The sequence below is a fragment of the Psittacula echo genome (genome assembly GCF_963264785.1).
Source record: "Psittacula echo genome assembly, chromosome: 2".
Taxonomy (NCBI): Eukaryota; Metazoa; Chordata; class Aves; order Psittaciformes; family Psittacidae; genus Psittacula; species Psittacula echo.
Window position 1 is genome coordinate 28,114,499 of NC_137737.1, and position 15,174 is coordinate 28,129,672.

The window sequence follows — 15,174 nt, forward strand, 5'->3', positions numbered from 1 at the left end:
AGTTGGCTTTCTGGGCTGAGAGCGCACACTGAAGCGGGCTCATGTTCATTTTCTCATTGACCAACACCCCCAAGTCCTTCTCTGCAGGGCTGCTCTGAATCTCTTCTTTGCCCAACCTGTAGCCGTGCCTGGGATTGCTCCCACCCAGGTGTAGGACCTTGTACTTGGCATGGTTGAACTTCATAAGGTTGGCATCAGCCCACCTCACAAGCTTGTGGAGGTCCCTCTGGATGGCATCCCTTCCCTCCAGTGTATCAACCGAACCACACAGCTTGGTGTCATCGGCAGATTTGCTGAGGGCGCACTCAATCCCACTGTCCATGTCACCGACAAAGATGTTGAACAAGACCGGTCCCAACACCGATCCCTGAGGGACACCACTCGTTACCGGTCTCCAGCCGGACATTGAGCCATTGACCACAACTCTTTGCATGCGGCCATCCAGCCAGTTCTTTATCCACCGAGTGGTCCACCCATCAAATTGATGTCTCTCCAATTTAGAGACAAGGATGTCATGTGGGACAGTGTCGAAGGCTTTGCACAAGTCCAGGTAGATGACGTCAACTGCTCTACCCCTGTCCATCAGTTTCGTAGCCCCATCATAGAAGGACACCAAATTGGTCAGGCAAGATTTCCCCTTAGTGAAGCCATGCTGGCTGTCACCAACCACCTCGTTGTTTTTCATGTGCCTTAGCATGCCTTCCAGGAGAATGTGCTCCAAGATTTTGCCAGGCAGGGAGGTGAGACTGACTGGTCTGCAATTCCCTGGGTCATTCATTTTCCCCTTCTTGAAAATAGGGGTTATATTTCCCTTTTTCCAGTCATCGAGAACTTCACCTGACTGCCATGATTTTTCAAATATGATGGGCAGTGGTTTAGCAACTTCACTCGCCAGCTCCTTCAGGACCCGCGGATGAGTTTCGTCAGGTCCCATGGACTTGTGTACATTTAGGTTTTTGAGATGGTCTCTAACCAGATCCTCTCCTACAGTGGGCCTAGGGTCTTCATTCTCACAGTCCCTGTGTTCGCCTTCCAAGACTTGGGTGGTGCGGTCAGAGACTTTGCCAGTGAAGACTGAGGCAAAGAAGTCATTAAGAATCTCAGCCTTCTATTATGCTGGCTTAATGCTCACTAAAGGAGTTATTTTGCTGTCTGTGGCATGATGACACCCTGCATCCTTGGGCCAAACGGTGACAGCTGGACTGTCTGTCTGATGCTGGTGTATTCACCATCTCCTGCCTCCTTTCCATCTGTTTCAAAGCACAAGAGCTAGGTGAACAGTTTGCAGGAAGACAAACTCCTACCTGGAGCCCTTCTTCACACAGACCTCTACTATCATTCATGAAATGAACAGAATTGTTCTTATTTCTGCTGCTCTCCTCAACCCCACAGGTGCATTAATTGCATGAATTAAATACCTGATATCTGTGTAGTTCTTCGATTAAGGGGATTTTTGATACTATCTTTTAGTATTCACACTAACTAATGATAATTCATTAACTGAGTTCACTTTTTTGATAATTACTAGAGTACAGAAAACAAAGTGTATTGTTCATATTACTTCAAGCCAGTAAGGGTACACCAGTATATTCTGGCAGTCTTTATTAAACAATATTATTTAAATATACTTCATAAGGAAATCTTGGAAATTCAGCTCTCAGTGAGTGGGGATGAGAAGCAAATGTTTCTGTTTGGACTTTTTTCAGTGCAAGTAGACTCTGAGCTCTGAGCCTTTAGAGCTGCCTCATCTGCCTTTATTTTACCTTCAGACCTGAACTTTACTTGTGCAGTTACTGCACAGTCTTCTTCAGTGAAGCTGAAAGTTTGCTGTTCAATCAATATCCAAAATCTAATCTATCCAGGTCTCTCACCTGAAAAAGTTAATTTAGGTGGTTTTGGATTGGTTTGGGGTTTTTTTAGTGGTGTCTTCAAGAAGAAAAAATGCTAGGTCTGGAACACTATAAAACATGGATAATTCAGGAACATGATCCTACCTTTGCTTATAACAAGATTAGGTGTTTGTGTCTATGTGAGCAATAGAAATAACACTATTCTTCAGGCATATGAGCAAATCAAGGTAATATTTTAGAATGTTAAGCAACCTGTGTGAACATCACTTAGGAGCCAGCCAGCCATACATTTCAGCAATTTGTCAAAGAGGAGAGCCTGTTCTTGCTCTCCTGTATTTTTCTGCTAAACTGTATTTTGTTTATATCATTCTTCCCTCCTCAAATGAAACCAGACACATACCCTGAATTTGACAGATGTTTATCAGTATAATCAGTACATGGAAGGAGAAAAAATTTGTGTATGGTTGGATGGAAAACTGCATGACACCTGTGTTAATTTCGGAGGTCATGGAAAACTGTTTGCCTGTGAAAACCTTTTAAATTTTGTTAAAAGTGAAGTAGTTTGTTTCCCAGGGCTAACACTGAGGCTTGTGTGCATCCTCTGGTGACTGCCAGGTCCTTAAACTGTAATTTTAAAAACTCAAAGCATCAGCAAAGTTTGGACTTGGTTAGGGTTTAGTCAAAGTTTTAGGGTAACTTCCTGATTAGGTTTCATTTTACAGACAACAGGCACTCCTGAATACATATACTTTTTCCAGCCGCCTACGTATTTATGCTGTGAGCATTTGAGATACACTGTGACACACAGACAAGTGGATTAATGCAATGAGTAATGTGAATAATCAAAACACTTATCTGGCTCCCCAGATGCCCACCTGGACTCTGGAAGGGATTAAAGCAACACAATGAATTCATCTTCAGATTTTATGTGCTACAGCACTGCAAACACATGTCCGTCTCTCCTGCAATATGACAAAAGCAGTATTTGCACATCTGCAGGGTTAGTGATTTGTGTGAATATATTTGGAGCATTTCTTAGGTAACCTGAGCCCTGCTTGCCCGGCATGGAGCCTGCTAGTTCCAGGTGCCTGAGATTAGTTTATTAGTAGAGGCAGGCAATTAGGGCCTCTGCTGGAGCAAATGGAGGGTCATTTATCGTCTTCCCCAGAAACCAGCTCAGACCTTCAGTAATTATTTTGAGGAGGATTTTTAGAATCAGTATCTAAAGAGAAGATAATGCTTTAAGAGGCATGGAGGTAAATATTTGTTATTCTCCTGCTATTACTGTAATGTTTGTTTAGGAGGAGCTGGAACTAATTTGGGTTGGTGTGAATACTCCTTTCATGTAGATGTGTGATTTGTATGTTTTGGTGCTTAGTGTTTTATATGTTCTGAGAATTTTAATGAGAACTACTTCGTTAGTTCTACCGGCTGTGAGAACTGGTGTTCCGAAAGTGTGTTCAGTTGTGTTGTTAGGTGATCTATGTTGTATGAAAAAATATAGGTGAATTCTTTATGAATTAATGCTCCTTCAGGCTGTTATGTTTTGTGCAGAGAAAAAATATGTTCTGTTCACTTACAAAAACTTTTCTTGCCTCATAACACTTTGCTTTTTAATTTAGTTTGGTATGGTTTAGTTTAATCACAGTTAAATAAATCATAAAAGTTATACATCTGTACCACAAACCTGTGTATGGGCATATGCATATCTCTCTCCAGGTTTATGCTTTAGCTTCTTCTAATGTGGTAGAAATCTATTTTTTCCTTAAGAAATTTAAAATTTGCCATTCCTAGTGGCAAGATTACTGCTTATAGTCTCTCATGTATTTGTGGCCAGGTTTATAGCCCTCTGCTGTGCCTCTGCTGAAGTATGAAATGTGTGCTAATGTCTATTAGCTGTTAAAAATCATTCATGTATTGACCATCCTCCCCTGAAGACCTTTAGTACTGCTAACCTTGCAAAGCTTTTCCTTTCAAAGCACTTTTGGTGGCCTGTTCCCTAGTTAATTTTTCCCTATAATTTCCACATTGTTTTCTGAACATTACTCAAAGGACCAGTTATTACTGAGGAGGAAAAATACATATGTGCTGGAGGAAGTTTCATCCTACATAAAGATGAAAACAAACCCTGCCCAGCAGGAAGACCTACTGCTTTCCAAGTGCTTCCTCCAGCTCCTCCCTCTGAAGGGTGTTTCTGACACCTGCACTGCTGCCTTGTCTCACCCCACAGGAGTCCCTGCTCCTTACCCGTTTCAAGATCCCTGTAGCAACATGGAAACAGAGTAACTTTAGGTTCTGCCACTTGTCTTTCCCCACCCATCATCCTCCTTGACTTCCAAACTTCCTGGTACAGTTGTAGTTGAATGCACCCACAGGATGTTCAGACCAGACAGTGGCTGCGTCCAGGAAAATGGCTTCTTCTTGCAGCAAATAGAGTTTAGTCCTTCTTTAAGGTCCCCGCGATGGCAGCCTTTGCCCAGGCTAAGACAGCATCATCCAAAGTCTGATTCAATCAGAAATTCTGGCACCAATAAATTTTGGGCACCCAGAATTTTCTCATACAGTACAGATGTAGCTAGTTACCAGTGCTTCAAAAATCATGGACCTCATGGAAAATATTAATGGGATTGACCTTTGTTATCCCCAGAAATAACAGGGAAAAAAATAGAGAACACAAGGAGAATTGTGACAAAAAGAGCTGTAGATGACAGAAGTTGTAGCAGTTTTGATACAGAAATTTTGTGAACTACTGTTCTGCCAACTGGTCTTAAACCATAAGTAGTTGCCCTCAGGAACTGAGAAAAAATAGGTCATGAGGTCTTCTGAATATATTTGTGTGAACAAATGTGAAAGTGCAGTAATGGTTTACCTCTGTCAGTCTATACAGCCTAAAATTAGTCTTGAGATACCCCTGAAAATTAATATGTTGAGAGATCTTTTAAACAGCTCTGTCACTTGGAGAAAACATATGACCAAGAAACCCTACCAATTCTATTTTTGACAAAACCATATGTAAAGCCACAAACTTCCATGGTCACCACTTTCAAAAATACCAGAATCATGATCTGAAATACAGTCAGCCACAAGTTCATAATCAGCATTTTTATGAAATGTAAATAAATAGCAAGTATGGATGCAAACACATAGATTGAATAGATAGAAATTGGTTTAGAGGAAGAAAAGCATAGACAGGAAGAAACTGGGCAGCTAACCTTGAGTCATCTGGGTGTATTAGGTCACATATTATCAGGGTGCTTATAGAATTTGGTTTTCTCTTGCTGTAATCCAAGGAAGACAGTGTTGACTAGAAAATGGGTAAAGAGAAATGAAGTCTTATCAACTGCATGTTGGGTGCAGATACAGAACAATGGACTGAAAGCCATATCCCAGAAGTACCTGAAGTCCTAGGCAGAAAAGATTTGCCTTGGGCAGCAACCTGCTGCTCACAGCAAAACAGCTTCATGCCTTCTGCCCTTCCCTCACCTTCTAGAAGAGTGTGGAAAGGCTTATTCCAGCTACTGCCAAGGTAGAGCTTAGTATTTGGGGTGGCCCTGCTGCAGTGACCACCCAGGGCATGGTCATAACCCTCAACCATCTTTGTTTTCCACCTCTGTTCACACAACAGCCAAGCTGCTGCTGCAGAGGTCTCTGTTCCCTTCTGCAACCCTTCCCTTCTAGGGCAGGAACTCCTTTGGGGTAGGTAGCAAAACATATTATTAAAATGACAACATTTTTGTCAGGTGGGCAAACGAAAAGAGGAAGAGCAAAGGCTATTAATGGGGTGATAAGAGAGTGTTATTTCATCAAGTCATGTAGGAGAGGATGGATTACCTGCATTACCAAATGTGCAGGTTAGGACTGGTGTCACACCCCTTGCCTCTGGTTGTAGGACATAACAGCAGGGTTGGGACTACCTATTTCCCCACTGTGGCAGGGGGAGGTGAGCAGGTAGCTGACCCACAGTTTCAGAGAAAGAGGTGGTAAAAATTACCTCCCCTGGATGAAGAGTTTCCAAAACACTGAGTTTTCAGCTATCTTGATAAAGAAATACGAGTCAGGCAGTCAGTAAGTTGAAGGCTGGCATGATTAAGAAGAAAGGTGTCATGGGAAATGATGTTTGGGAGTTACAGCAATGAATGCCCTAAATACAGAGCATTTTCTACTGGAGGGAAATTCCAGGAGTCCGTCTGAGCTGCTGGTTTCACTCCCAGTTCCCGCTCCTGAGAGACCTGCTTTCTCCACTCCTGACATTGGCAGGTACTCGACTTCTGTCACTTCTGCTAAAGTGCTGACTCTGCAGTGTGCGTAGCACGCATCCAAAGAAAATGCAGCACCTCCTCAAAAGCTTGCACTCCTGGCTGAATCTTTTCCTCACTTTCTGACTCTCCCAGAGATTTAATATAAACATATATATAATTGGAGGTACAATGAAGGGAAGAAAGGGACCAACTGAACATCTTGTGTGTTGTTTCTTCTTTTTACTAAATCTTTAGAGATTCTTGTTACTTTATTACTTTTACTAGAAATACCACAGGACTTTCCTGAAGTCATTTGTTGCTTTCCAAAAAAAAGAATACAAAGAATTACAGAAACTAATACCAGTGGGAAAATACAGTTGTCCACATATCTTGCCCTAACTTTCAGTATTAACAAGTATTTGCTTCTTTTACTTTGATGTGAAGATTAAATAAGCTTTATAATTGCATTTAATGATTACTACCACCTAATCCTAGCAGCTTTCCAACAGTCATTCACTTGAAGTGTTAGTTGGCACAAAGTAATTAATGAAAAATCACCTGTCCCACCTATTTCATTGTTCTGGAAAATATAACCCAACTGTCTTCAACATTGCTGGCAAATCAGTGTGGTGTTACTTTACACAGATCATTTCAACCACTTCCATTTTTCTGCTATTCAATGGAACTATTTTTCTTAGCAGATTCATATAGTTTCTTTTTAAGTGAAGCATCATTATTTTGTCCTTCATACAGGGAAATAACAGTCTCCAGGATAAATTCAGCAGCATCGCTAGTGAAGATTTGTGTTTTCTGGGTACTTCATCAGATTCTGTTCTGGTCTTATAGGCAACTCTGCTGAGTTTAGGATTCATTGTAGAATTAATGGAAATTACTTGGGTCTGACATATAAGGATGAAACCCTTGGAAAACCCTGCTCTTCAATACAGAGTTCACCCACATTAACACATCGGTGTCTAAGCACAAAATCATGCAGGTATATAGAAGCCCTTTGCGAATGACTTCTTTCTTGTATGCAGGTACATGAGATCAGAACAGGGAACATCAATGGATCATATGGTCAGCAAATGGCCATAACAAAAATGTTACAGACAGAACAGCTCTGTTCTCTCTGTTCTCTCTCTGTAGACCATCTCCATAGATTACTGTATCTAATGCACAAATTCCAGCAAGTGTGTGCATTGCCATTGCCCACACCAGAGCTCTTCTGCACAAACCTTCCATTTCCACTGTTGCCTGCATGACAGCAGAGTTGTAACCTGATGGATACCAGGTTCTACTCCTTTACTGGAGGACTTCTGCTCCTCTGAAGTCTCCAGAGGGATATATTAGCAAATCTCACACTGTACTTCGGTGTGGTTAAAATGTCAGCAGACCTCATTTCTCCAACATATTTGTAGCAAGAGTTAGCTTCTTGAAGAAATAAGTATGTACACACACACTTTTGCGAGTATAACAAAGTATTTTTAAAATATCTTTCTCTCACTGGTTCTTAGCTCTTCACTTCATTGATTTTAGCACACAGAGAAATAGTGATCTGTAGTGAAATGGTGATATAATTTGAGACTCTACAAAATATAGGATTTGAATATAGAAAGGATGCTGTGGATGGATAAAGAGTGAAAATACCCACAAAATATTTTATTTCAGTTCTGTTCTTTATACCTATAATGTATTCTATATGTTTGCAGTATGCTTTATATATTTATGCAATAAATATATTTCTGGAACAAACAAATACAACTTGTACTTTTCTAATATTTTATTTGCAATAAGATTATTTGTAACTTGAACAAAATCGAACTGAACACCTAAAGATTACTTTTAAATATTTCTTGAAATCTGGGATTTTCCTACTACATGCTGCTCAACATAGGGTTTGCTGGTTTTAACACGTGCAAGAACTGCCAGAATGGGCAAATTGAAGAGGGTGACACACACCGTACATTTGCTGATTTAGGAGGAACTACAGGGTTAAAAAGAAACATGAAAAATAGCATGTGCCAGCATAACACAAATTGAATAAAGCAGATTGCAAAATGAATTCTCCAATTTCTCATTCCTTGAGTAAATCTTTGCCCTCACAATGCAAAGTACAGTTCAGAAGAGGCCACTCTATACTTGTTATATTTCATGGGAAGAATGAATGAATTTCTTTGAACTTGCTTCATCACAATGTGCTTTAAATGTCCCCTCTAAAAAAGTGAAAAAGGAGCTACATTGCTGTCACAGGGAAAGAGAAGAGAGAGGGAACAGCATTACAAAGTCCAAACAGAGTATCATAAGCTCCAACCTCTCCCATTGTCACCCTCTTTCTTCTTCATGAGAGTGCTCTCCATTTCATTATTTTTTCATTTTTTTTTAATTTGAAAGCTATTTTACTTTTATGTACAGGTATCTTCCCGTTCTTTCTTGTGTTTTTTCTATTTCCTACAATAGCTGAGTCTTCCATATGTTCATATCTTCAGAATGCTCAAATCTAATAGGATACTACAACAATTACAAGAAATGGAAGCAATAAGAAAAAGTAAGAAAAATACTAGCTGGGGAGGAGAAGTGGGAGCAATAAGAACAGTTGTCCCCATGTAGCACTCCTGGAAGGTGGCTCGTGGATTTGATCACACCACAAAAGTATCTTATCACTGCGTTAGCCTTCATGATATTTTTCTCAATCTAGAAGAGATCTCTATCCAAAGTATACAGGAGTAACTTACAAGAAAAGAAGTCTGAATGTTTAAGAGACCAAAGGACACAAAATTAAAGACCAAACCCTAGTCTATATTTGTCATCCAGGCTCTGTTACTCCTTACTATAACCTATGTCCTTCCTTAACAACAGAAAACACAACCACCTTGGGTATATTAATTAAAGTTTTCAGAACTGCCTAAATAAATCTAAAACAAAAATATCTTTCTACTTTAGAAATTGGCTATTATTTTGCAGAGTTTGGCTGCTTAGTACTCAGAATTGCTGCACCTTTGTTTTAAAGGCCAGCTGAGGTAGTAGTTTCTCAATCCGTATATTGGGTAAGGCAGCCCTGAAAATCAGCTCAGTTTCCAGTGCAGTCCCTTAAGGCACCACCATGCATGTAGCCTGATCGCACCTTCAGAGGGTATCCACATGCTAGAGATTGTCTCAGAGTTGGTGGCTGAGCAGGAAGACCATAAGCAAGCGGGAAGGAGCAGATGAGCCAGCTGTAAAGTGCAAATCTAGTGTTCCAAGAGCTGTGGGGGTGCAGTCAAGGAGCAGTAATGCTCAAAAGAAAGGACCTGACAATCAGTGGAGAAGGTAACCTCCTTCAATAATGAGTTATAATTTATCATACATTGTAGCTCTGTTTTGGGGCCAGAGTGGATTGTGTATGCAGATCTAAGTCTAGATAGACTAGAGGGGAACAAAGAAATTTATTCTGGGTTTTCACTGCTATATGAGAGGAGGATTTAGCACTTCAATAGTTGCTTCTTAAAGCAGTGACTGCAAAGAAGAGAGACAGTCTTCTGCATCCACACAACACTTGTTAAAAAAAATATAATGGAAAATATTATACCAGATCACTAGTCACAACTTTAACTACATCAATGAAACCTGGGAGGAGAGAGAGAGGGAATCCTGAGAACCAGTCAAAGCAAAATGTTAATTCTAGTTGTTGTATTTAGTTGGCCTTGTCTTGTGACAAGTTTGTTATTATGCAGATTTCCTACCTGCCACCTTCCATGGGAGGATTTTAAAAAGTGAAGTTATGCAGGCAACTCCCCTTGCTGCTTGCCTCTTTATTCCTAATTATGTTGGCCCTGTGTTCACTCAAGATAACATTATAGCTGTCCCCAAATGCTCTAGATTTGGGGCCAGTGAAAAATGAAATCTTTTGGTGTTGCAGACATGTAGTTACTAACATGCTGGGAAAAAAGGCTGTGCTTGCTTGTTTTCTGACAATGGATTATTAGCTTTTACATCTTTACACAGGCATCATTTCTTAGATGTCTTTTTTTGTCTTCAGATAGATATGTAATGTAATGTCTCAAGGAACAATTTGGTTGATTTGTTTGGTTTTAAACATATATGTGCATTTACATATACTGTTGCACTTACTGCCTTTTTTCTAGGAATGTCTTCTTTCTTTCTCCGTAATAACTTTTCTGTTATATATCCTTTCATGATGCCATTCTATTAAAGGCCATCATGAAAATAGTCTTTAATTCATCTGCTACCTAGAGAATATTTTTATGTGGAGAAACTCAAGTGCAGAAATTATGAATCCAAAGCAGACAGGGATTAGAAATCCTGATTTCTAGGTTCTTCTTTTAACCATTGCATCAATAACAATTGCATTGCATCAATAATATTTTACACTTCTGGCTGTTATAATTATAAAATAATGCAGCACTGTGGCTTTCAGTGATATTTATTATAACAAGTAGTAGTAGAGGTAAAGTCAGAAGTTTTTTTGTTTTTTCCAGGATTTGGAAAAGGGTAGGAGAAAGAAGTCAGATCAATGTGCACTATAGAACAGCGCAGCTTTTAGGCAGTACACAGGCAAATTAAAGCATCTCCATTCTACAGCTTTAAGCTGGATATAAAAGGATTCTGAACAGACTGGGTGAGTAGAGGAAAGCTGATCACAGAGACATTGTGGCGACGGGACCCCAGAAACTTCTCATTTGTGACTTTGGGTTCACCGTTGTCCTCAGTCTTGTTGGGAATATTCAGTCTGCTTTCTTTCCAACCTCTGGAAGGATCAAACCTACTCAGAGAAACCAGGAGGAAAGGTGGTCCCATAATATGGTATGTAGTGTATACATGGTGCCACAGCCAACTCCCAGGGCAGACATGAGTCCCATGAGCCATGCCGACACACCCCAAGACAGGTAGTGCCAGAGCACTCCTGATAGCTGGCACCCTGTATCCATGCCGCTGCTGTCAAATGCATCTCAGGCCCTTTGCAGAGCTGCACAGGTGGGCTGAAAGCTTTGGGGCTTGGTTTCAAAGCATTGGGTCCTGCCATCACAGAGAAATATGTTCCTGTTGTGACTCTATGAGACAGGATGCATTTTAAGTTTTCTTCTCGTTAACCACAGGGGATTAAACACAATCTGATTGCCATATGAACAGATATGCTAAAACATGGCAGATATATCCTTGAGCCCAACCAGAAAGCAAACACTGTCCAGAGGCTCAATTGCAGGCAATAAGTTTCTTGGCTCCATCCCTCTCTTCTTTTCCAAATCTTCCTCTGACTATGGATATTGGGGTTTCTCTTTGCTACTCTCAGTAGATGAGCCTAAGTAAAGCAATTAAACATTTAATAGTGACATTCAAAAAGGGGAAAAATATGTGAGATCATGGCCAAGCTTCTGACTTTTACTGGCAATTTTAGGAATAGCTCTGCTTTTCATCATAGAAGTTCAGATTATCACATGCAAGTGGCTCTTTGGACATTAAGATATGCTACACACATGGATATATTAATTCAGAAGAATTTGCCTGCTGCTACCTTGCCTTTTTTTTTTTTTTCTAATCTGGATTTACACTGTGATGATTATTGCTGTCATAGAGCAATATTCCCCAATGATGTAGTACCATACATACTGTCTATTATGTCTTAAAGGTCTTCTGGGATTTTATTCCTTTTTGGGGGAAGGGATCATGAAGTTGCAATCTGTAAATTAGCTGGTGAATTCCCCTGATTTTAGGTACATCCAGGAACTGGTCCTGATACAAAACCCCAGATAATGCTCCAAAAATCTGGGTTCAGTATAAATTCAGATGGAGGCATCTGCTACGTCATCTAACCTGTAACGTATTTGCATGTGTGACAGTAAACAGTTTTTGAGCTTCCTGTCAGAGCCGGCTGTTTTTCTGGGGTAATATCTGTAATAACCTGAATATTCAAAATATTTTAGTACAAAAACTGTTACATGAAGTTCACCAAGCTGATAAGTCCAAATTCTTTTAAAAACAAAATTTTACTACTCATGCAATGATTGCTAAGAGCAAAATTCATCTTGTTACAGTGGAAATAACACACTCCAGCTTTGCATGGCAGGAATTAAAACACGGCACCAATTTTATGAGTAGCTGCCATCTGAAGGCATTAAGATTTTAGGCCCATTGAAACGTAACGAAAAAGACCTGGGGAATGCCTCAGCCAAAAGCCAGTTGGTAAATTCATCTCTGCTGTTATTAGGCTTTCACAACACAGGCATCTGTTAATGCCTACATAACACTGGCCAAGAGAGGGGAGTACAGGGTGTGGGTGTGGTGGTAGGCAATGCATCCCCATGGAGGAAGCTTGAGGTGACCAGTGCACTTACTTGGTGCCTAACCCAGAGGTGTAAGTTGTTTCACCTAATCTTTGTGTTTTAATGAGAAAGGAGGGATTGAGAAGCCCTGAGCAGGGGGCCATGGCTGACTCCCTCCAACTGTGAAATGTTTGCGTCCCTGGTGGCTGCCTTCTCCCCAGGCGTAGAGCGTGTGGAAGAGCCTCTCCTTTTCATTTGAGAAAGGGTCATGCTGCCGAAAGAGCTGCACCAGGGACTGACAGCCCTGAGAGAGGTTTGGGTCAAGTTAGATTGCTTTGAGAGGATTTGGATCTCTGAAGATGTTTTGTTTTCATTCTTTGAATTAAAATTTAATTTAAGTAATTGAAATCCATAATCTATCTCCGAGGAACACGGTCTTAATCTTGTGTCTTAGAAGAAAAAGCAGGATTTTCCAATTTTATCTGTTACTGATCAGCTTACACCAGGCTTCTAACATCTCTGAACCTTCGTATCACCTTATCTCGTTCTAGCTTTATCTATCCTAACTAGAGAGATTTCAAGCAGTTTTCTTTGCAACACAACATTTGGTGCTTAACACTAAGGGTGCTTGCCTGCAGTTGTGGAGCTAAAGCAGTAATACACTTAAAATAATGAAAAACTATCCTGAAAATCCTCTTCTTTACCCACAGTCCACCCCCAAAAAAAATAATAAATAAAACACATAGCTTTTTCTTTTTCATTTGTTTCAGCTCAGTAACTGCCCATATAGGTCCAATTGCATTTTATAATGAAAATAAATAAATAAAAAATGAGGCAAATATAACAAAATAGAGCAAAAGGACAAAATGTGAAAGTAGAAAAATTAGATGGGAGTGAAGAGAACAAGAATGCAGCTTTAATAGAGACAAATCCTAAGTAACTGAGACTAGATTCAGGCACCAACTTTCTCATTGCCTAGAAATGCTCAGAGCATCACAACTGTGATTTTTTTGGGCATTCACACGCTGTGAGTTTTTGTTGTGTGAACCCTGATTCTCTAGGTCCCCTGGCAATAACTGCTTCTTTAAAAGCTTCTAAACCTTGGAATTCACCTTTGTTGTAATGTGACGGCTTTTGAAATCTGCGGTTATTTTGGAGGGGTTTAGTTTTCTGCTATATTCTACTACAAAACAGTGTACACCCTAATTATTCGATGCCTTGCAAACCCCACAGTGATTAATTACTGTACTGTATGGTTGTGGTAGCCCAATGGTTGGACAAAATCAGCTGAGAAAGCAAGACTGGTTGTGCACCAACTGCAGCACCCGCCCAGCGGTGACCACAGTAACCTTTTTGGGAAAAGTCACTTCCATCAGTCAGGCCACTACAGGGCAGTGGCCGCAAGGCAGCAAAACACTGCTTGGAATAATTCTTTGCAGATGCCAGGAACCGGAAGTTTCAGAGAGAAAAATGAAAGCCATTCACTCTTCCAATGACACAAGCCTTTGATACCACAAAGTCATTTGGACAGAGAGCTCCAAGGTCAGGAAGGCACGTAAAGATTGGTGATTAGAGAAATACTATATCAGCAAAGTGTGGCAAGCTATTAAAAGAAACTGTAGCTTTTATGATTGTGTTGCTGGAGCTTCCCCACGGCTATTTGTATTAGATATTGAGTTAAGCATAACTTATTTAGTCCCAGCATTCCAGAAAACATTTTGATGTCAGCTACTGAAGGAAAGTAAACACGAGGAGGAGGAAACAGTACTGATCCCAAACAGATAAAAATATTATAATTTAATTTTGTGAACCCATGCACGTTAGAGCATTAAGAAAGAGGAATTTTTAAAAGGTTGATTTGACTTAAAAGACTTTATTGATAGACGTATTTAGTCACTGTGCAGCTGGGGGAGGGAGGGTGGAGAAACAGAAATGATTTATCACCTTGAGTATATGCTACACCCTGACAAAGCATGAATGCAGCTTTCTGTAGACAACATTTTTGTCCAGAGCAGATTTTATGCACATGTGTAGTTCTCATCTAATGCTGTGGGCTTGTGTGTACATTGAGCCAAACTATTTGCTTAGCTGGGCTGTTTGCCCAGTGGATGTTCTGATGGCTGGTGACGGGGATTTGCCTGCCCTGTAGCGAGCAATTAAGAGTCTTTGGGATTGTAATTTAGGAATAGCTCTATGAGTCTGAATTTTTGGTCACTAAGTGAAGAGCTCAAAATCCGATCTAGAGGCTGATAATATCTGCACAGATATTGTCTCACAGCTCAGCAGCTCCAGTGCAGGAGCCATGCTTGTTTATTTCTGTGAGAAGCAGCCCATAAATCCATTGGGGAATTCTGCTCATGGGTTCTCTATTCTCTCAGAATAACACTGTGGACCTGCAGAAATCATAGGTATAAATGTAAGGTCAGGTGTGGGGGGTGTTTGATTTGCCAGAAATTACTGTTTATTTAAGAGTAAGGAAGTGGAGAGCTGAAACCTCAAAGTCAAGTACAGCTCAACTCCCTTAACGCAGGGGAGACACCTCAACAACAGCTCCTTGCAGAGGGGTTTTTTTACGACATCTTGGCTTTGCTTGATTCTTAGATTGGGGTTTTTTTTTATAAGGTGTTTTTAGGTGGGAGGTTAGCACTTACAAGTTTTAGTTTAAGTACTGCAGAAAAATGGGTCAAGGGATATAGCATTATGTTGCAGATATCTCTCTGTAGATGTTATCTGTCCAGAGATACTGTCCAAAAAACAATTCGTGCTTCCTGCTACCTTTCTCTGACCAGCTGTATTAATGCCTCTTTCTTTTTGACCTAGGTAAGATGC